The sequence below is a fragment of the Anas acuta genome, chromosome 4 (assembly GCF_963932015.1).
Source record: "Anas acuta chromosome 4, bAnaAcu1.1, whole genome shotgun sequence".
Taxonomy (NCBI): Eukaryota; Metazoa; Chordata; class Aves; order Anseriformes; family Anatidae; genus Anas; species Anas acuta.
Window position 1 is genome coordinate 62,581,785 of NC_088982.1, and position 24,440 is coordinate 62,606,224.

The following is a 24,440-nucleotide window of genomic DNA, read 5'->3' on the forward strand; positions in this document are numbered from 1 at the left end:
AACACTGAAGCAATATAAAAGCGAACATAGAGCTTTTTAGCATAAAATGAATGTTAGAGTACAAAAGCCTCAATGGAATTAAATGAAATAGCATGAAAATTAAATGTTTTAACTCATTGAGACAAGCAATTCAGCATTACATAAGTGACATGCACAAACTATTTGCTTCCACACCTTTCCATTGAAAATGGCATCGAAATGTAAATGTGCCCATGAAATTTATTTCATTGAAACAGCACTGTTACAGTTGCAAGCCTTGTTTTTCCACATTTTTCTTCTGATTTTTACTTATAGAATATGGGAGTCAACTGCAGAAAAAGGCTCCACTTCTCTGTTCATGGTTAAGCAAACTCACTATGATAATAATACATACATTTATTTTTTTTTTTTCCCTTCCAACTCTTATCAAAGCAATGGTCAGGTCTTTTTAAATGGCATCCTTTTTAGCTTGGTGTATGAACATACACTGAGAGATCCTCTTCAGATCACATCTGAGAAATTTCTCTGTTTAGGTGAATTTTGAAAGCTACAGCAAGTTTGACGGGAACAGGCGCAAGTTGGATGTATTGAAAGAGATTTAATAGCAAGAATGCCAGCAAATATCAATAAATGTCCATACCAGATTGTGACCTTTCCTAATTCAAAATATAACATGATCAAGCACAACACAGCCCACCATAATGGTCTATTACAACCTTCTACTTCTTTTTCTAACTTGTCAATTCAGGTGAGGCTTTTTGCTATCCAGTGACTCTTCCCTCCTAAATGCAAGCATCTTACCACCACTGTCAGACTCTTCTCCCACTTTGACATGCATGGTGTCCTCTTATTTGGCAGAAGGATGTATTTGTCAGCCGAGGCAGGTGAAGACCTGCTAAGCTGAATGAAAAGCTGCTGCTGCAGGCACCACTTGGAATTTTAATATCTAGATCATCCCAAGTCTTTTCTAGACATCAAAAGGTTATCATCTAACCCACTAAATGTGTGTGATTAAAGGTCAGGATTTTAAAGGAGTGCACATTTTAACGCTACCAGCAGTGAGCCTGTTGATTTAATGTCCAGATTAGATCACCGAGTCAAGCTTTCCTGCCTATTAATGTTTACAGCTAAGCAATTGAGTGGAGATATTTAGCATCTACACAGTGCCTTCCTTATGTACACACCCGACATGCGCAAGGTGGTAAATAGTTCAACTTCCAATTTACAGAGGAAAAAACAAAGTGCGGGGGGCTTGCTGCCACTTGTTTGCTCAACATGACTCTGCATCAGTAATGGTGCTGGGAATTTGACTCACCCACCCTGGCAGCTGCCCCTGTCCTCTTAGCCAACATGCAGCACTGATCCAGATGGTAAAAAGGAGCTTCAGATTCTCCAAGCCTGTTTTATGAAGAAGGGATAGGAGAAAGGGGTGCTACAGCTCACGGTCTCCGACTCCAGGTGAGAAAAGGGCTGTCGAGATAGCAGATGGAAACTTAACTTCCAATACTTCTCATATTTTTTTTATACCGAATTTTCACTCCCAGAAATAGCACCATTATGTCATTAATAGAATCTGATGGTTTTGAAGAGAGGCTCATTCTGGCAGTCACGAAAGGGACCCTGAACCAGAGATTTCAAACTCCATGTCGTAACTTTCTGCCTTATGGGTATCTCATTCCTATTCTTTCTTACCTCCTTTCCTGTCGGGATTATTTTTTATAAGATCTTTCAGGTTTGAAATTGGTTTAATGACTACAAGAACCTTTCTATTTTTTTTCTCTGTGTGAGATTTTTCAATATAAGATGTTTGGTGACCTTAATTATTCTTGACAGAATTTGTTATACATATCTCTTGAGATAATTCAGTTACTTTGTGTTAGGTGCTCTATCTTAGTACTGCTCTTTATAATTACTTCTGAAATCATAAATCTCTTGTAAACTTGACTTTTGTTTTCCTTTTGTTGCCTGTTGGAAAGCCATTCACACTGAAATGATCTCATCAGTCTTTCCAAATTGAGAAAGAGAACACTGTTAAATGTAATTTCACCACCTTGACCAACCCCATCTATTTCTAAAAGAGGTTCCATAACTTTATCTTTTTGCTTTGCAGAAGCATCTTATGAGTACCTATGTTCTGGCATAATACCAGAACTGTAAGCAATGGATTACATGGATTTCCAAACCATACTTACAACAGGGCCCTAAGGTGTTTTCCTTGAGATCCAGTGCAAACATACTACATCACAATCCTACAAAACTCTTTGAACAAGATGACACGGCAGCCTCAATGGTGCACACAGAATTATTCTACCGTCCTTGTCCTGATTGATCACTCCACCATCCCCTCCTTAATTCAGTGGCCACATGGTTGTGTAGCCTTTCCTTGCAGCAGTTTTCTTCTCTTTGGATTGATTCCAAAGGATGGGGAAATTAAAACCACAGCCCAATTCCCATCCAGCTGCCATAGAGACCCACCTCCACTCCCAGCAGCCAGTTGGCACATCTCGTCTTGCATCCTGAAACGGTGCTCCAATGGTGGACAGCAAGGAAAGTGTCATCCCGGCTTCAAGTCCCCCATTTTCCTTGGCCTAGAGCTGCATATAAATCTGAAGATTGCTGGAACATGAGCTGAGACCCAACAAAGTCCACCTGAGATGCAGCTGACCTGACTCCCTAAGAGGCACATACACACAGGCATACAGGCTGCCCATTCTCCAGACCCACACCTAGCTACTGCAGTTTGTACTATATTTTGCAGCGAGTGTTACATCATGAAATAAAAAAAAAAAATAATAATCATTTGCTGCCTTTGACAATGTGGTCTTTTTTTTTTTTTTTCTACTTAAACATTCCTTTGTAGCATCTACAAAGGAGACCTCTACACTGATCCCCAAAGATACTGTCAGGACCCTATGTTACACTGATGAGAGGCTAGAGCCTGAGCTGGAAAACGTCACGTGGAACATGTGGAACAAGGTAGATAAGGCTGTAATTTGCTAGGTCCTGCATTTTTGCCACCTAACTTTACCCATGAAAGAACTAGGAATAATGGCTTTGAACAAATGGAGGGCATGAATGGGCTGCCCAGGGAAGTGGTTGAGTCACCATCCCTGGAGGTCTTTAAAAGATGTTTAGATGTAGAGCTCAGTGATATGGTTTAGTGGAGGACTGGTCAGTGTTAGGTCAGAGGTTGGACTAGGTGCTCTTGGAGGTCTCTTCCAACCGAGGTGATTCTGTGAAACACTGCCTTCAGAGCCTGTGCAGGGAGACTGACAGCCATGAACTGGTGTCCCAAAGAGAAGGGCTATCATACAGCCACTGACAAGGACTGCCTTTGGATATGCACAGTGGAGAGAGGAAGGAATTACCAGGGTGATGACTTGACGTCAGCCACTACAGCAAAGAGACCAGCAAGTGATGGTGCAGAGCTGCTCCACATCCCCTTTTCATTTATTTTTGGATTTATAGCCCCAGTGGTACCACAACTCTGATGCGGAATAAAGCACTACAAGAAATTTCTTGCAGAGAGAGCCAGGAGACCATGGTACACCTCCAGAGCCATCTGTTAGTGCACATACAAAATCTCAGACCTTTTATTATCCAGGCAAACCTGCTGTATGTCTTATACAAACTTACAAGCATACGCTATAAGCCTACAGTATTTCACACCCCAAATGCGTATGTGCTCTCACTCATTCACTTCAGGCTGGGAGTGAGCCCTTAAGCGTCCTGTCACAACCTTGCTTTTTCCAGGTAATTCACATTACTTAAGCTGCCACTGCAAGAAGCAGATCTCAAACAGAAGTAATACAATTTCTGCAGTAACTCCTGCTTCGTTTACACAGAGGAAAAATCTGAGCAGAAACTGAGCTGAATAAAAACGGCAAATATTAATGCGACGCAAAACAGCAAACCAAACAGTCACACAAGTAAAATGGCTATAGAATTCACATGGGTGCTTGCAGTCCCTTTTCAGGCAAACTCTCACCAGTGGTTCTCAATGGTATGAACTGGGAATGACCTGATGTGCCAGAGCACACAACAGTCTCTCCCTGTTCCAGGGAATGTTTGAGATGCTTTCAAAGTGGAATAGCTGTAATTAGAGGGGTGAGGGACTCATCCCTTTCAGTCTAAAAGTTGGGAGGTCAAATTCTCAGCTGGGATGCAATGAACAGAGCCTGACTCACAGTTGAGACACAGATCATGTGTCCTAGACTCCCTAATACCCAAACCCTGACCACAAGGAACAGTAGTAGTTCTAGAGCCAGATGTCAGTGTACACATGTAGACATGCACATATTTTGTGTTCCCTATTTTTTTTTTTTCCATCATGCAATAAATGTCCATTTTTTAACTTGATTACCTCCTCCCCAGCAAAGTCCTACATCAATGGTGCCATCCCTTCCATTCTGTTGCGGGTAACTACACACACATCTTGTCTCAGTTAGTGAACAGGTTTATGCTTTAAGGCAACATCTCTATTTAGGAAAGTGCTTGAGTATGTGTGTAAATCCACTGCTCCGGTATGGCTCAGCTACTGTGTGTTTATCAGTGTCTTCTTCAGTAGTTGGCCTTAAATATTTCTCCCTGGACTGAATATCTGTAAAGTGGAAGTTTGCTAGCCAAATTGCTCACCTGCCAGGGACATAGCAAGATACACGTACTACTTTTCATTACTTTAATAATGTAAATGTCTGAATTAAGTTTATTTGGGGCTCTTGAGACAAAGATAAACATTGAATAGGAGAGATATTTGCATTGGTATCTTCCCTTATTAAAAAAAAAATATATATATATATATATATACACACATATACACACACACATCAGAACAATGATGTGGCAAGACAAGACAAGGCAAATGCAGGGCTCAGGTTTTGTTTTCTGGGCCAAACAATCATTTGTTCTTCAGCTTGGATCTACCACATTCCTGCAGTAGTGAGCTAGTTAGGCAGACTGTTCCAGACAAACAACAGCATCTCATGGAAATTATAGCTGCTCAAAATTCATCAGAAAGGGTTTGAAAGAAGTGACACTCAGCTAACTGGAAACACAAATATGATTTTGTTCTGATTTTGATTAGATTTGTTCAGGTTTATAATGCAAAACTGAAGATTCAAGACCTGGTCTTCCTGCCAAAGGCAGACAGATACACATACAGGGAGGCATATCTGCGTTAGTTAGTTGTTTGTCAATGAAAACACTAACATGCACTAGAAAAACAAGTCTGTGAAAACAAAAAATTTTGAGTTTTAAATAATTTCTTAACCACTTTTGACAAAATTATGTTAAAACTATACCAATCCAAAAGGTAATGAGCATCATTTAGCAGAAAGAATTGAAGCTTTGAAGTCAACAGATTTGCTTGTGCAAGTAATTGATCTACTGTAATAACTTTTTTCTGTTATAAGAACACCATTATCTCAGGAAAAAAAATAAATCACTTTCTCTGTAAGACAACATAAAAAAGACCTGCAGTAGGTGTGTGCTCTGCAATTTGGTAAACATGCTGTAAAACAATAACATTTTAGCTACCATGGAGAACGTGACTCAGCTGAAGGCACTGAAATTGCACAAAATGAAAACAAACAGATTCAGAACACCCCAGCCTGCCTCAGCCGCTGTAGGCAGTCATAAAAATGTGCTAGTAGAATGAGCGTACAAAGCCCTATTTGAAGGCATTGTGCCCTAAACGCAGAAATGGTAGCCACTGAACTTTTCTCCTGCTGCATCTTTTTGCCTTTTTTTCAGCTGGAGCCTCTCTCTCACGTGCAAGACGGCAAGTCACAGGACAGTTTCCTGTCCTGTGCAACCACTAGAAGGACAAGTGACTCAAAATTTTGAGATACAGTTACTTTAACAGAGATAGCCTTTAAAAAATGTAGAAAAAGGTGTTTGGAAAATTTGTTTCTTTTCCTGCTGCTTGTGTCCCTCAGAAAGCATTCTGTCTGTTCCCAAGTATCTGCTGCAGCACTTTGAGAAACAGAGCTCCAGATTTTAAAGAAGAGCAGTGAGGACAAAGTGGACACTGAAGATGTAGGTAATTCATTATAATACTGGCTGTACTTTCAAGATGTGCAAACATTTTTAACTCTTTCAGGTAGAGAGTTCAATACTTATGTCTGTTTAGTAACATGCCCCCTGCCAATCCAGATGGACACTCAAAAGCTATTTCTAAATCTAGTTGATGATGTTTGTAAGCAGGCATCTGACCATGCACAAGCGTAGATCAAATGCTGTAGATGACCTGCCAATGCAATTTTACCTGTTATATTGTCACGGACTTACCTGGGTTTTCAGTCCTCCCATGCTGTTGCTGGTCAGAGAAGCTTGTTGTGTTGAGTCTGTCAGCTCCGATCCTTTTCCTGCACAGGAGAAGGTGGCTTCCCAGTCTGTTTAAGACAAAACAAAACAACAAGAAAAATTAGTTTAATAAATAAAAGAACTTCCTTCAGAAATGCCTTTTGTTCAATAAGACTGTGATCTGCTAATAAAGACATGATACTGCAGGGAACAGGTGATGCCTTTTCACTTTCTTGCTAGTAGGCACCAGAATAAGATAACAAGCCTGTGTCTGGGTGTATTACCCCTGCAGACTGTACTAAAGATGGAGAAAGAACAGTCCAAAAGGAGACACTTTTGTTATTTACTAGACTTCACGCCTTTTTGTGTCCTTTTCACACTACATTCCTCACAACGATGAATAGTCAAACTGACAGACCTGCCTGCAGACAACACTCTTTACAAATACCAGTCCTTATTGCAGCTCCTCCTATATTTTTATTTTTCACACATTCTGAGGAGTTTTGCACAGAACAATTCTCCATCCAAAACGGCTAATCTAGAACCTGCTAAATCCAGTCACACCCATGCCACTACATATATACCTGGAACAAACCAATCTTCTGGAGCACACAACTTTTTGACTCTAACTGCATCCATATGGCATTTCTCTGGTAAGGTCAGACTGAAAAGATTATTTAAATAGACACTTACTAAAATGTTTTTGTAGTATACAACCTGCTGTAGCATAACAATCTATTTTAGCACAGGGTTTAATGCCAGTGAACGATCTTCAGCCTAATGGTCCTCACTTTTTAGTTTCTCTCCCCTTCTGCTCGTCACAAAGGATCCCCCACCCTTCAGGCACTGCCCAGGCTTCACAGCATGAAAACATCCCAACAAATTCCCACATTGAAGAAATATAAATGAAGGAGTATACCCACACAAAATACTTGTCCCCCTTCCTCATATAACGATACGCTGAGATATACAGCAACCGCTACTGAATGGTGAAAGAAAAAGAATACTTCTTACACTCAGGGAAATGAATTACACTGTAAGTCCCTAATCACGCATTCATGGAGAAAACAGCTGCTTGCTGGGTTTTTCTCCATGTAGCCTGCAACAGTACAGTGGGATTACTTGTCAGACAGGTAAGCTGAATTCACACCAGAGAGGACTGCACGCTATTATGTAGTAGAGAATATAATTAACAGTCACATTCTAATTAAGGGATGAGACGGATTTTTTGCTGCTTGAAGCATTTCAAGAAGGATCCAGTGTCTCCTTTTGAGAGAGAATCTCTTCCCAAACTACAGGCCCCGGGCAGGATTTACTGGCTCTGATCTATTAATAATGCTGATGGTTAGACTAGAATGATCTTTTTTAGCTTTGAAATCTGGAATCCAGGAATAAATAACAGGCCCACATCATGCACATTCCCTGTTAACCTCCATTCTTTTCCTTTCTGAAAAATTTCTTTCCTTTCCTGTTAACCTCCATTCTTTCCTTTCTGACCTGCCTTCCCTTTCTTATCAGATGAAGTTTGCATTGCAGGTGCTGAGCAGGAATGATAAACAACATGCCTTCAGCAATCATTGGGGAAGAAAAAGAGAAGTTTTGCCTATTAAGTCTTAGCTAAAGGTATTTTTAAAACAGATTTTACATAGGAACAATAAAAATGGAGAAATTTATAGATATCGATTATGTGTCCTAGACAGGAAAGGAAGGCAAACAAAAGGAAGAAAAAAAACAATGATTTTATTCCTGGAAGTAATGCTGATCCATTGGATACAAATCAAAAGACTAGGACTTGACATAGAGTTTGAAGAGTAATTGATGAATGGATTAATCCATTAATGATTTGATGTTTTTATCACAGTGTTTTCTATCTTCCTCTGCTATAAAGTTTTCTTTTTTTCTCACTAGCTCTCATTTTGCAAAATTAGTTTCTATTCAATTGAAGAGTTATCTCTGGTTACTGAGACTTCAGATGACACACGACAGACAGACCGTAGGACACAGTAAAACATTTCTGCAGTCTGCACATCCTGTGAATGGCCCGCACCCACAGGAGGTTAGTACGTGTAAACTCTGCAGAAACGTGATGCCCAGGACTACGAGCATCTCAGATCTGCACTGGGAAGCCTCACTGGCAATATGCAGAGCCTGACTTGCAGAGCTGTGCAGGACACACGAGCCATCAGGATTCCTGGAAAGCCCAAAGTAGGCCTGTCCTTGGGGAACCGTGATGGACGTTGTTTGTGATCTCTCCCCAGTTACATGGTACACTCCTCCCATCTCCTTGGCTGCTGCTGTGAGATAAATGCTTCTGGAAACCAGGCTGCATTTTTAAACTCCATAAAGTGAAGTTTTACAATATTTTGTAGGCACAGAATGGAAGGGAAAAAGTAGTATTTAAGGGTTGAGACCAAAAACATTGTGCTTTTCCAAACCATGGCGTTGGTTTGTCATCTACATCACTCAAATCAACTAGCTCTGTATGTTTAACTTCCTATCTGATCAAGGACTAGAGCTGCCCATACCTCTTTGGGCTGTTGGAAAGCTCTGTATCTACCAAGCATAGATCTGGAGTATGGAAATGAGGTTTAAATACACAACACATGAGATCTAACCTTCATTAAAAACGTCACAGTTGGTACTGGTCTATCAGCAGCAGTGCGACCACAAATGAAAACTATGCCACCAATTTCATTGATATCACACTACTGACCAGCCTTCCCTGACAAGTTCGGAGGACATATTGCAAGTAGTGACTGTGGATCTGTACTGGAGTTTATACCCCCCAAAATCATTTTCTCCCAAAGGTTTTCCCAACTGCACAATGCACTTAGCTGGTCATCTTGATGTGTGCTGCTCGGTTAGAAATGGGATCAAAATTTATTCCTCACTAACTGGCTGGATTCAGAGGAAATTGTGCCTAGTAAAACCAAGGCCCCCAAGGGACTCAAACACAAAGCTTTACCCAGGCTTTATAAAATCACATATGTAATTTAAATCAGCCAAAAAAAAAAAAAAAAAAAAAAGGCATTAAAGGACAGCGTTCAGCTTCTGTTAGATAAGAAGTGTTAACAAGAATTGTCGGCAATGAAATATCTTCACTCAGAAGTGAAGCATACAAAACCTTGTATTGGAATTTGAATACCAAATAATTCAGGGCCCCATGTAACATGCATGCTTAAAAAAGATGCATTTTGAGTAGTGGTGGGTTATTTATTTATTTATCCTTTCTTCTTATGTTGTTTGTTTTGCTTTATTGTTGTTTTGTTTGCTTTTTCTAATTTTAAAACACACATCGGTGTTTCTGGCATGCACAGTTATTTGGACAGACACCTCACAAGCTGGTAAGTATAAGTGGGCTTAGAAGAGAGACATTTTATTCACTGAGCACTTATGAGTGAGGAAATTACCTTTGGAGGCAACCCCCTCTCACGACATTTACATTTCAAAATAAATCAAGTTTGCTTAATCTCTAGTTAGCATCTGCACTTCATGCATTTTTTTTTCCTAAACAAAGATAAAATGCCATGTACAACGAACTAATGGTTTAGAAATAGCTTTCACATTAATCACCCAAGTACCAAGATGGTGCCAATCCATTAATCTCGACTGTGGTACTTCCTGAAGAAGGATAGATAAGTAAACAGCCACAAAACATGGAAGTGCTTAGCTTGAGTAGAATTAACTCCAGTACTGGTGAAAAGGAAAATATGAAAGAGGCCATTAAACACATGGTTGCACTAATTTATTTAGATTTAAAGAACAAGGGGACCATTTGCTGTAACTAAATGTAAGATAATTAAAAGTGGGAACTACCAATTAGAATCAATATATTAGCAATAAGCACTCCTAAAAATACCGCGATGCTGAATGTGCCAATGCTAACAGTCCATTTTGTTTTCCAAGCGCTGCTATTTCTAAGAGCTCTGAATAGGCTTTCTAGCATACAGCACAGTTCACTGATTTCTTATGAAGACAAAGCACGCTGAATTTCCCCTTGTATTAAATGTCCAGTAAGAAACAGCACGTGCTAACCAGCCTCCATCCAAGCACTGCTTGCTCTTACTCTGTATTGACCTCGACATACATGTGTCCATCCTAGCAAATTTTACAACAGTGAGCATAAATTCGGCATGACCTGTAGCAACTACGTATCAGCAATAGCCCATTAAGCAACTGCAGCACAACTGCAGAAGCAGCCAGGTCTAATGGTAAACAGCCAAGTCTGCAGCCCAGATCAAGCTTGAGACCAGTCTTTCCAAGCCCTGCCCAGCAATAAATTGCAAGACTCCCTCCTTCCATTTTGTAAGCAAATATTCTAAGTAGAGTCACCTTTTTAAATAAATGGGGTCTCTTTTTCTTACAGGGAGAGTAGAGATAAAAGAGCAACAGGTGATGATGATTCCTTTTTGCATGAATGCAGCCACGTGTACCTTCCATTAGCACAAAAGAGCTTTACACACATATACACCACGAAGATATTCTATGCCCATACATCTATTGAAAGGAGAACAAAAGTACTGCATGAATGGCAACCCTAAATACAATGGTTAATAGAGTATTGTGTATAGCTGACAAGCAAGATAATATGCCTACAGCCAAAGAAACACATTTTTATCATCTGTAGGTAAAAGCAAGTGGATATAGTTTCTTACAAATTCCTATTTACACATTTCATAAAACCTTGATTCCCTGTAGTCCTGTCCAGAAAAGCACTCCAAATTCATTTCTCTTAGTAACCCAATTCACTGTTATTGACAACAGGCTTTATTCTTTGCAAAACAACAAGACTGAGAATATTGCAGGGTCTTTCTCTTTCAGACAAAGGAAATCTCATCCATAAAGATCTCTTGGATGACAGCCCTCATCATGACACAGATGCATATGAAGAAGTTGATGCAGGTCAAGGAAAAACACTGCTGAAAGAGCAGTAAAAGCAGTAAGAAGCACGTAAAGTGATAAAATACGGAGACAAGATGCTTTGCCAAGGAAATACAAGCTAACATCATTTAGAAATATAACGCCACCACAGCAGTACCTCAAGGACTCAGTAGAGGTATGTGCTGCAGGACAGGAGCTTTCCTTGACCCCAGAGATCTTGTAATTCAAAAAGACAAAGTTACACAATGCTTGGCAGGGGGATATAGGCAAGAGAGGGCAAGCCAACTGCCCGAGGTTATTTTACATTTAGGCACAAGCTGCAAGGTATTCTGAATAGAGGCTCCAATATTTGCATCATCTGCAAAACAGTAAATACTTGCTCCTGATACTAACAGACTTCTTGAGCAGTCTGGGCATGAACCCGCACAGCATGCAATCTTCCTAAAGAATAACACCAGCAGAATTTATCTAATTTAGTACCATACGTTGCTCTCAAATCAGTGGGAATCATCTGTGTCTTAGTTTTAAACTTGCCTCTTGGTGTCTCAGAACACCAACATACTTTTCAGTATGGGTAGGGGAAAACGATCTATCTCCTCTACCATCAGGTGCTGTATAGTAACTTTACTCCGTGTGTTTTCAGTTGGGATAAAAGTCTTCCCTAAGGCTTACAAGCTCTAAGCATTCAAATTTCTCCAAGCCACTTTCTGTGTCCTCATGTTTCTTCTCCTTACCTCTGAATGCCATTTACTTGCTTACAAGCAAACTCACGACAATGTTTGTCAATGAATGTAATGCTCTAGTTAGCAAGGAAGAAGCTTGTCATCTAACACTTGCTATAAATACTCTTCATTCAGTGGGCAATGGACTATACAGGCATTTCTCTGAGATAAGTTGCAGCAAATAATTTTAGATATTTTTTATCCACTTGAAGTAGTCAATCTGAATTGAATGCAACAGAATGATTTTCATGGCGACAGCTGTAGCAAAAAGTCCGCCTATAAAAGATGTGTCTGTATATAAAAAAAAAAACAGTTAATAGGAAATGCTGCCTGTAGACAGAAAGGAATACATAGCACTGTATAAATGCTGGGTGGAACAATAAAGCTCTTCTTGTGATGCCAGGCAAGACTGTTTGTCAGCATCAGCATGTATGTGGTCCTAGGACCATGCAAAATATATTAAATAGTTAAGAAAGGAAAGAAAACTAAACAAGGCAATATATATTAACTTATATATATATATATAACTTATATATAACTTATATATAACTTATATATAACTTATAGGGTTATACAGAGTGCCTACAGAGATTCAGTCCCTAATGCATGTTGAAATCAAGACGCTAGGTTTTTGAAAATAGCATTAGGTATATATCTGCTTCTCAAGGGTCCCATATGCACTACAATGCCTGGCCCTTGAGTAAGCCTATAGTGCTCCTAAATCCATTAAAGACTCGTGGAAATCTCTGAGTATTTCTAAATTGCCATGTTCATAACAGATTTCCTAGAGGAAGCTCTGAGTTGTAACAACTTCTGCTGGAAGTGCCAAAAGAAAAACATTACTATGATGCATAGGGCATTAGTTGCACTGCAAAAAGAAACAGAATAATGGAACCACACTGTAATGATTTTCAAAACTATTAACTTTGTTAATGAGCGATTAAAAATTTACTCCCTGTACTGATTCGGTGAGAAAACACAATCATTCATTAAAACTTCATCCAAAAGGCTCTTAATCCAGAGTTGCCTTCTGAAATGTATGGACAGTGCATATGCTTGGCTTTAAATTACAAAAGCTTGGAACGCGGACAAAATTATCTTTGGAAGGAATAATGTAAAAGTTTTCTCAAAGCATTTTCTCCAGTTTTACTGCAGATGTGGAACAGCAGTTAATGAACAACAACAACGGAAATGCACACACAGGTCAGTGGGACTAAGAGATGCATTAAATATTCAGCTATTTAACATTACTAAACACCTCTGCTCTGCCGCTAACTCTGTGCTTAATATCAAATAACTAAACACAAGGCTACAGAACAGGAAGAACGTATTAAAGGATATCATTATTTAATTTTCCAGGAGCGCTAGTCCCATTTTCGAGGGTTTTGTTTTTAAGGAGTAGGTAAAGGACAGTGGTTGGCAGCCAACTTCTCTATTTGATTACAAATCTAGTGATATTTCATGCTCGAGTTGTGGTTCCTGAAGCCCTCTGTATCGTGAAGGAAATTCTCTCCTTGTCTTTTATTCATTAGTGACCTGCCTTTCAGCTGGCAGAAGAAAGCTTGAAAATGTAAACTGTGAAGAAATACCCAATACGTATACACATATTGTGGTGTATCAAGACTGTAAGGCAATTTCGTGACTTATGGGATCTTTGCTTACAATTTCACTACGTTGGCAAGTAGCAAACTGCTCTGAAGTAATCTATGAATATGCAATTACAGTATCAACACCAGATACTACTGTATTTCAAATTAGAACATTCTCCTTTGAAATGCTGTGAACTAATACCCAGTGGGACTGCAAGAGAAGCCACAAGGGAATAAAAACCACAGGCTTCTCAAGAATACACCAGAAGGGAGGTTGGACAGCTTCAGGCATACTGTCCCCCATCATGCTGCCAGTTCTGTTTCACTACAGCTTAGGATCCTACATCAAAAGTACTTCCAAGGCAGAGATGGGTGCGTCTGCCAGATTTGTCTAGTTAGACAGGTCAAAAGAAATGATTTGGAAGGAGAAAAAAAATTAAGAGGCTTTTCAAATCAAGGAACAGTAAAGAAAGAAAATCTAGTCATCCTTATTTCATTTTTACTGTTTCAGCACAAGAAGATGATGACATGCAAGACTGCAGAAACACCATTTCTGGCGTTAATTTGGACTCGTGAAGACCTTGTTAGCCTCCACTGCTCTAATATGCTTTTAAAGTGGTTCTTTCAGCATCCTCTATAAGAAAAAGTGTGTTTTCATTGAAATATCTGGGAGTAGGGCCTCAGGAAAACAAAACAAAACCTTTTATCTTTGGGGAAAAAAAAAAGCGTATGAATTACTAAGAGGCAGGGCAGTTTTATGTATTAGTTTCAGTAAAAGGGTTGTAGATCTGTAGAAAAGCTGATAAGCCTAAAGGAATTTCCCATGATATTCAGAGTGAATCATCTTGTGGGCCCCAAAAATTCTTCCAAACCTAACTGGAGTGGTTCTATGTATTTTCTAGTCAAAAAGCTCCACCAGAGAAATACAAATGTTCAGAAAAAATGCAGAGGAAAACAATTACATGCAAAAGACTGCACAAATCTCGTGCCATGGCAGGTTACCTGAAGGTCAAACCACACAGCAGAGCTGCCTTAACCATTCTTACAAAGAGATAAAATATAATTAGTTATCATTCTTGACAACTCAGGCCAAAGATGAAGAAAATAATAAATGCTGCTAAAAAAATTTGCTGGTCAGATCACTGAGGAGGTGTATTAAGAAAGTCTTCCTGCCCTGGTTGTTAGTTGTAAGGGCCCAAGAATGCTAACAGAAAGTCGTAAAGCACTCTCGTTGCCATCAGCTTTTTGGGCCATGAAGAGGAAAGACTTCATACCGGTTCAAGGTATGTTCACTTCATGGGTCAGAGCATGACTGCAGTGAATAAATACATTAATTTTTAGTCTTTTTTGTAGGAGTCTTTAGGGACGGCATCCCCATAAGCCCTGTTTTATTCTTTATACAGGTGTTCTAGGAGTTGCATGATATGATTAAGAAGGCAAAATTTCTAAGTCTTTCCACAACAACCTCCATCCACTCCTCTCCAAAATCGAGAGGACTCCAGCTCCCAGAGATGAGCACACTTTCCAGCGCACTAGCAGTCTCCCAGCTGCTGAGCTGTTTTTTGGAGATGTCTGATGATACGCAGACAGAAATGTGTAAGCACATCCAAGGAAACACTTTTCCAAAACAACAAACAAGGACTGGAAACATGGCAGCGAGCGTGCTAATAAATCAGGATTAAATGCCATCTTGTTTAGTCACCGTGTTTTTCAACGCATTTTATTTTCATGTGCTGGTTCAACTCCTTTGTGTTGTTCTCATCGCCAGTGCATGAGCCGCTCTTGTCAATGACAGGGTGGCTGATCCTAGAAGATGCTCGGGGCACCTTCTGGGTGCCTCTGGTTTGCGTTGGTACTGCCTGGGACGCAAGCAGGCTGAGCATGATGGAGGATAAGGCCATAAAAGCAATTTGAAATTAGATGTTTCTCCTCTGGCATCCAGCAGGGATGACATGCAATTGGCTAGCACGCTGATGATTATTTTTCCATTACTCTGAGAGCAGTTTCATCCTTCCTTATTTTCCTCTAATTGCCCTGACAGTATTTCCTAATCTGATCAAAGTGAAGCAGATTTTAAAAATATATGCTTTTGCTTCTACTCATACTGTTAATTGTTGACAAGCCTTGAGCTGTTTTGTTGTGTAAGGAAAAAAAAAAAAAATAAAGGATGCTTGCTCTAGACCATTTCAAAATGTGAGAAACACTGGTTTTTCCCAATTACTGTGCCCTGAATCCTCTGCACATGAAGGATAAACAGAAGATTAAAGTATCCTTCTGGAGACCAAGATACTAGTGTCTGCCTTGGGGCTGTGCTTGCAACTCCTTGGGTAACCAGAAAGTCTCTCTGAACTTCTCCCCTATCTCCATTGGTCAGCCCAGCAAAACCAAAACAAATATTTTCCTTCCCTCAGTATTTTTGTCTTATCTGTTCGGTTTAGCACATCATCTGGGATGGGAATGTCTTGCGCTGTGTGCACAAACAATGCGGCATCACAAGATACCAAGTCCTGGCTTGGCTGGTGGCCTCGAGCTGCTACAGTAGTATAAAGAATAAAAATTGTTGGCCAGATCTAAATGGTATTTGAAAACCGATCTTGCTGTAACAGTGCTATAAAAGCTCTACTGCTTCTTCATTAGAATTAGTTACCTCATCATCCAATATATTCCTCTTGAATTTTTCATCCCAAACTATAAGACATAGTAATTTCTTATTGCTGTCTACTACAAAGGCTGCTACATTAGCCTCAACATAAGCAGAACTAATGAGCTTCAGTCCGTGCCCTCAAAAACATACTCCAGAGGGACTTCCCTTTATAAAACATGAAAAATGGATGTCCAAAAAGGTCAATGTGACAACTATAGAATCATCAAAGGAAGTGGAAGTAAAGGGTGGCTGTTTTGGTCTGAGCTGAAAAGCATAACGTTTCCTTTTTTGCATTAAAATTCATCCTTCCCATCCCTCCATACAGCATTTCAGTTTGGTTTTAGCACAGTTTTAACCTTCAAAAATGGAACCTGTTCACATTTCCTAAACTTTATCTCAAGATATGATTTCTAAACAATCAAAATATTTCCTCTCGGAAAATGCCACCTCGATTTCAGCACTTTTAAGCAAAAACAAAAGGGCAAGATAGGAACAAATTATCTGCAGATTCAGGCGGAGTTCAGTAGGTAGTTACAGTTAAAAGAAAAACAACATTTTTTCACGAGATAAACTATTCAGCCAAAGCACTCTGCACATATCTGCTGTGAACACTTTACTTTGCTGCTTCTTTATTGGGTTCTGGAAGGAGTTATTGAGTTTCCTTATTGATTTTTACTGAGTGAAACAGTAGTATTCGTTGGGTCTTGACTGAGCTAATTGATAAGCTCTTGGTAATAAACAATAGCAGTGGCAAAAAGGTAAATGAAATGCAATCAATGCAAGTCAGAACAAAAAAAAAAAACAAAACACCTTCAGAAACTTGCAAAATGGTATCATTACAGCTACAAGCCAAGTGTTGCTGCAGAAACACTTGAGAGCTGTCGGAGTAATGAGTGCTACTGGAAGTGTAATGACTGCACACTGAGTAATTAACATGTTACATGAATTTCTGATACATTAAGGACGCATGTTTATTTTAGCTTGCTGGGCAAGATCAAGTAAAATAAAGTATTCTATAATTTACCCAGTATGGAGTTTTTGCTTCCTACAGCTTGGTTATAGCCTAAAATTGAAGATGTGATTGCCGACGTAAACTCTGAATTTGCAGTTAAATCAGTGGGGTTCACCTTAAAAGCCATATTGAAGACCACAACTTGTTCTCTTACTGCAAACTATTAAAAACTATTGACCCATTGCTCCAACAGCTTGTGAATAACATAATACTATATAAATCATTATTTCATTGGTCTAATGCCTTCTGAGCCATGGCTGATGAAATCTTCATCAATTTGCTCAACAAGCAAAAAGCCACGGTTTAAGTCCAAGAGGAAAACAGTCGCTTCACAGAGATATTATAGAGATGTAATGCAGCTGTTCAGCTGACTAAAAGAGAGTCCTTGCTCCTCTCCCTCTTGAATACACATGTACTTTTAGGTATTAATGGCCATTATTCAATCTGCGACAGGTGACAGTTCAAAACATCAATCCATAAGGTCCAGGAGGGCACGCTAATCCTCACGGGTCCCTTCCAGCTCAGGATATTCTGAGTTTATAATGCAGTTAGCATGGAGCGTGTCAAGCAGATACAGAGTTCATCCCTTCCATGCTGCTGAATAATAGGGTTTGATTGTGAAACAGATTTAGGCAAACACTTAAAAAATAATAATAATTAAAAAAGCCTTTTTCACAGAAAGCCTTTTTTTTTTTTTTTAATATAGGAATTTGAACACTGCCTACCGTCCTGTGCTGGTGACACAACTGGAAATACCACTGTGGCTGTTCACTGTAGTAAGCCCAGATTTAGGGGCAGTGTGGCTAGCCCAGGTCAGGCCACCCCGAAGAGCATGCTCACCTGGTGAGAGAACATTCACAAGCCCAGACCTGGAGCGGAAAGGACCAAGAGCATGTGCAGAGAAGCAGGGATTTGGAGATAAAAGTGCCATAGCAGGTTAGCAACTGTGTTTCCTTGAGCTTTTGTTCTTTACAGATTCCCTCTTCTTCTGCTTCACAGAATAAAAGTCAAGGATCTCCAGTCAAAAGCGTATTTCTTAAGTGATAAATGCCCTTGCTCTGGTTCTCGCTCACAGTCTGTGCTGTTGTATACCTGCACGGTTCAGGTAGAGCACGGCTTCCTGACAGCGAATAAAAGATTGGCCCATTTGCCCGTACTTCAGGAACAGCTGGAATCACAGCTCATCTCCTGCAGTGGCATTTCAGCCTTGCCAAGACAAGCTAAATGCACGTCGCCCTGGCCCCAAAGGATCTCTGCCCAGCCACCCGTAGATATGCAACCTACGCATACCTGCCCCGTCCCCTGGGAAGCAAAGCACATAGGAAACTGCTGCTGCACTCCATAGCCCTCCCTAGGGCTCAGCATGTCCCACGCAGTAATTGCTCAAGGAGCCCCTGGGATTAAGGGGCAGGTAGGTGTTTTTATTTTATTATTTATTATTATTATTTTTTATTTTTTTATTTATTTTTACCAGCAATGAAAGCTTCAGCCAGAGGTGAAGCAGGACTAGGCATGACTTTAGGCAGGGCTGGCTTTTCACGCAGCCACTCAGCTATCTGCATCCTAGGTGAGACTTTCAGGTTTTCTGAAAATATTCCTAATGTGATTTCACAACTTGCAGGGAGAATAAGAATCAGACGGCTGTAACTATGGCAATAAGATCATTACTGGTGCAGAAGATCTAACCTTTCCCAATGCTCCAGCAGCCTTCATGCATGATGCCAATTAGACAAATTCTTCATGATCCCTTCAGACTTCTACATCATTGAATGCAGAGGCTCAGCCTCTAGTGAACAAGATTCACTAAAAATTATGTGACATAACCGTTGTTGTAAAGGATGTTAAACAAATTTGGCCATGATTTTTGCAGGCTGCAAATCATTTTTGATTTCAGCACCATCTTTTAGAACTTAGGGACTGAAGGCTACACGAGATGCATGCCTGTGTCACGGTGGGTTAGAGCATGCTCTGCCAGACCACCCTTTGGAGATCTTCATGATGTGGGGGGAACAGATAGTTCCCAAAAGAGAGATGAGCCATTCAGAAATCCAGTTCCCTTATTTTGGGTGTAAAACTCTTTAAAGGTGTCTGAAAGCCAGGCCTACAAGGTGACTAATCGGATGGGTATTTGCTAATCCCATGGTCCTATGTGCTCCTCCAAGCTTACAAAGACTGAGCACACGTTTGATTTTCCTACCACGAATGGGTTCAGTGAGATTCTTTTGACTGTTCCTTGGTGTGAAGTAAAAAGCGTGTGCAAATACCTCTGAGGGCTTATACCTATCATTGGGTAGCTGTTTTCCAGAAAAACCTATTTCCATTAGAAACAGGAAATAGGCAGAATTAAAACGTTTCGTGTGAACACACCCCTGTTGATGAAGGATGAGCACTTGGCCCTTCCCCAGCCTGGCTGGCTTGCTTTACCTTACCAGGTCCCCAGCAGCCCTCCTGTGAGCTATTGGACTCCTGAGCTTTCAGCTGCCAATACACGGAAGATTTTCAAGGACCACAGATCCTGGCTGTGGTTCTGCTTATCCAGTTCACTTGCTGTCCATGAGAAAATTAGCACCCCATGCCCCTTGCCTTTCTTAAAATCTAGCCATGGCCCCAGACCCAATACTGATGGTCTCCAATCCCTTACAAAAGTTCTAGTTCTTACTCTAGTTCAACAAGGTTGCCTGCAATCTCTGCTCAGTACCCATTTCTGTATTTCCTCTAAAGCTTTACAAATAAAATAAGATAGAGGTGAAAAAGCAAGGGAAGGTCTCCACTGCCTGTGAAGCACCCAACTCCTACAGTCCTGTTTGTATATCAGCTTCCTCCCATGGTTTTAGATAATCACCACCATTTTTTTTATTTTATTTTTTTTAAATTTCTGGCCAAAGCTCTTAGATCACCTTGTTCTGTACTGTTAAGTATCTCATCGCAAAGACAGTTGCCTTTCAACTGTGAGCTAAGCAAAATCTTTTTCTCAAAATACCCCGAGACTATTGAGAAGGCTAAATAATCAAGGTTTACAAAGTGCTTTGATGCTAATCATCAGATGAAAGATGCTGCAGGAACAGAAATATCATACAATAAATCAGATAAAGACCTTTTTTAAATGCCCTTTTTTAAAGGATTTCACAGATTTGAGTGACATCATTTCTCCCGAGTCTCTACAGACAGAACTCATGCACGGGCAGCACGCTGTGGATGGGGTAAAGGAGTCATCAAGGAGATGATGGTGCAGTAATCACAGCTTAAAAAGTTATGGGCAGCAGAGGCAACAACCCCAAAAGCTGACGTTAAAACACAGTATTTGTACAGCCACAGGTCTCACCGTTTAACTGTTCTGAAAGACGATGGCAGAATTCAGGAGGAAGCGTTTTCAAGCAAACAGGGCCAGGAAAATGGAGTTGGTAGGAGTTAGCTGCAGAACAGCAATCTCTCTCTCATCAGGCTTGAGTGTGTTACTGAGCTGATGTCTGTGGGGAGCAAGGCAGAAGCACCACCACCAGGAATTACCGGGCTGGAGTCAGGAGTAAAAATGCCCCCAGAAATGAGAACAGCCTGCAAACACAACCTATCATCCTGAATTAAAAAAAAAAAAAGAAAAGGGGGGGGGGGGGGGGGGGGGTTGGAAAAAAACGTGTTTAATGTAAATCTTCATGGACCAGCTTCATGACAAGCTTTGCCTGCCAACTTCAGTAGTTGTTCTTATTTACTGCCATATACATTCCCCTTTTAAAGCAGATTATTACTCTCATTGTGCAGAAGTTCCCTGACATGGGCAGACTTATCAGTTGTGTTTTTTTTGTAAGGGCTTTCTGCTTGTTACTGCTTGACATGCAGACAGCTCTTCATAATCCCAGAGCTTAACAATTACATTAATTTTCAACTAAAGGTTGGAACCATAAATTCTCCCCAACATTTCCCGCAGCCACAGAAACTCGGTAATCAACAAAAAGAAAACACTAATGCTATTTCATGACTGTTTTATTTTCCTGTCACACACGTGGCAGCAACGTACAGAGGTAAACAAGTGCCTACTTACCAGATTTCATTTCAAACACAAAAATCACTGTAGGGCACACAATAAAACTTGTTTTTTGACATGTGCTCCGCAATCAATAGCTAACCCTCAGCTGCACGTTTGATACAAGGTGCTCTGCTTCACATTTTTTTTCTGCTTCCTCTTTTTTTTTGCATGCTATTTGATTTCAATTAAGCTGGGACTAAATATCTCAGCTCTGGGGAGGATCCTTTTCCTTAAAGCAAGCAGCACTTTGCCTCTCGGTCTTCAACAAGCGCTTGTCAGGGAGGAGCCCCTGGGATTGTAACTGGGCGTCAAGTCTGCCTGCGAGCATCCTTGGAAGGAGCAGCCCCGGAGAGGAGGAGTGGGGCTACCGCATGCAAACGAAGTGAAAAAGTGACAATAACATCAGTGCTGATGCCAAGAATAACAACCTGCTCCAGGGGAGGAGGGTAAAACCTCAGCTTTCCAACCAGCACAGCACAGATACAAGTCATTCAAAAGCTCAGCTGAGATGAATTTGGCTATCTGGTTCTACCTTCTCTGTCTGAAGCTTTCTTTATGGTAGCACCCAAAATTCTCAGCAGCAAAGGGCAGATCATAAACTGCGTCTGATATTTCAATTAAACAAAAGCTAGACAAAGCACTACGAAGATGTATACTAGTTTGAAAAGGGTTGTATTTTCTTCCAGTCCCCAAAATTAGCATTTCTGTGATCCTTAAAAATTACTTATCTATGGACTGTGAAGTGCCTGTGTGAGGCTCCCTAAAAACCAGAGCGTTACTGCCATGGGACAGTCACTGGTCTTAAACACGTCCTTGGACCTCTGCTTCTCCTGCCTGCTCCTAAAGCTGTGCAGCTCAGATGGAGAGTTCAGCCAGCCCCAGGGAGAGCTCTCAGCACTTTCATTGCACCCACTCTCTTTCTTCTTGCTCAGATCAGATCAGATTTTGCCCTTCTGGTTAAAATGAGATATAAAGGATGTTTTTTTGGCTAGCTACTACCCAAGAAAGTGAACACCTCTGCTGCTGCCACATAACCCCCATGTTGTGTAGCCAATAATTCTCTGTGCGATGCTGTAAAGAAGTGCTACAAAATCCTGCAGTCTCCACAAAAGACTCGGTGATCCTACGGACGTGCAGTTCTGACTTTTTATGCCTGTTTCTCTGCTTGCACAAGCAAAACCGCGACCACCACCACAAATAAAGACGCTTCCCTACACAGAAAAGTGTCTGGCTACAGGGGATGGGAGAGGTGCGTGCCACGTGCTTATCTGTCAAGGCCGCCTCCTTCCCTGCATCTTATGGAGCAGCAGTACCAGACCATTTTTGCTATAGAACAAATATTTTACAAATTAAACGCGTCCTTAAACCATGACACCTTCATTATTTGGCATTTCAGGGCCTCCACGGGGACACGAGATGGTGAGGTTGTAAACCCGTGCCCTTTTTGAGGTAGCATCCCTCAGCAAACCTCGCCTCTGTACGCACAGAGAGCCTGGCTCCCCGAGAGCACCTGCAATGCTTGCACTGTGTACGGCGAAGCAGAAGTGAGGTTGCTGGTGTCAGAAGGGTTGGGGAGAACCAGGGGCTCCACAGGCGATGTGCTGAGTCCTTGATCCTTGCAAACCAAGGAGCATCACTCCCCGGCTCGATACCTGGCCCTGTTGGACAGTGATCCCCTGCCACACCTGAACGTGAATGCTGAAGCACGCAGGCAGGATTGCCCTCTTGTCGTTTCGGGTTTTGCTTTATAAATGTCATGGAAAGTTCACTTGAATTTCATGAGGTGGAATTAAAAAGAAAAAAAACAAACACACAAACAAAAACCACAGAAGAGCTCCGCTTCCTAACATACTTTTGTTGGTTTGTTCTTGGGAAAATAGCATCTTGCAGATGCCATCGTGCCCTCAGCACCCAGCGCAAGGATGTAAGCAGCAGGAAGGGGGAACAGTTTTGTCACATGGGATTTGCTTCTCACTTTCTGCACATCTCCCTCCTCTGGAGCACCCCATGCATGACTGCCAGCAAGAGGAAAGGCCTTATAACTGTTCTGGTGCCACTTTCTTCTTTTCTGAAGTAAATCGCTTAGTAGCAGAAAACACATTTTAATCAACATCAAGCTTATATAATTTATTATATTGAGGGAGGAAATTGTCTCATTTTTGGCAGCAGAGATTAAATCTTCCTTCTGACAGAAGAACACTGGGGGAGACCTTCGGCACGCCTTGTAATTTCTGCATCAGTTTCTAGAGAGCAATGGCCATTTTTTGGCTTTTTTCTAGCCATGAGCGTACACAGCTTAAGGAGAAAGGTTGTATCTAATCATTAATACACATATTTCTTCATGCACTGAGAAACTGTTCTTATTTGAGGTCTTAAGTACTATTATAAATGCCCAAGGCAGGAAAGCATCCTGTGCAAAGAATTGGTTAAAAGTATCCAAATGTTAAGTACTTTTTTTTTTTTTTTTTAATAAATAAATAAAAATCTTCTGCATTAAGTCGTATGACAGAAACAACAGAAACAAGATGGTATTTCTGCCCGGGACAGTCTTCTGCCTTGAGTTAGAGTTGACAAAGCATTAATGTATGCAAATATGCAGCCTGCAGCTTGTTCATTAGGAAACTGAGAAGTAGAGAGAAGGATGTAGGCTAAATGTCACTAAGACATATAAAACTGCGTGGCTATATAAAGCTCTTCAACATACTAGAAATAGGAACATGCAAAGTATAAAAAGGAGAGAATATGCAACATCTCCACTCCCAAATGCCTCCTGATGGCACAAGCCAGGCACGCATGAGACTAAACTTCTGCGATGAGCAAGATGCTTTCCATAACAAGCTTGAACACATTAAGAACAACTAAAACTGCCTGCAAGATTTCCTCGTTTTGCAAGGACTCCTGACTCGGAGAAATTTGTTCTACCTGGATATTTGCTGCACTTTGCTATGCCTTAACTTAGTCTTCCCCATTCATCATCCGTGTTCAGGTTTGCTCATTGTTTGTAGCTCCAACCACACCGAGGACGTCACTGTACAGCAGAAGCAGTATGACTGATGAATAAGTGAATTGCAGCCTTGGATTACCCCATGCCACAACTTTGGGCTTTGCTTCTTCTCTCAGCGGGGATCTGCTGAAGCAATGGGGCTTGACTTGCTCCTTATCAGGCCATCTCACAATTTCCTACTCCAATCAGTACCTTATCTGTAATGCTTTTCCAAGTTCCTAGCTACATGCAATACAAGATCTGCAAACCTAAAAGAACCACCACATATTCTAATAATTGACAAAT

The 24,440-nt window shown here is 40.8% G+C and overlaps 1 long non-coding RNA gene across 5 annotated transcripts in view; it reads right to left on the reverse strand.

Annotated features, from left to right (window-relative positions):
• LOC137856342 (uncharacterized) overlaps positions 1-24,440 on the reverse strand; it is a 298,868-nt gene that overhangs the window by 25,856 nt on the left and 248,572 nt on the right. For all 5 annotated transcript variants that reach the window (XR_011096373.1, XR_011096372.1, XR_011096371.1 and 2 more), the window contains exon 11: positions 6,268-6,371. This is a non-coding gene — a long non-coding RNA (uncharacterized lncRNA). The remainder of the gene's footprint in view (positions 1-6,267; positions 6,372-24,440) is intronic.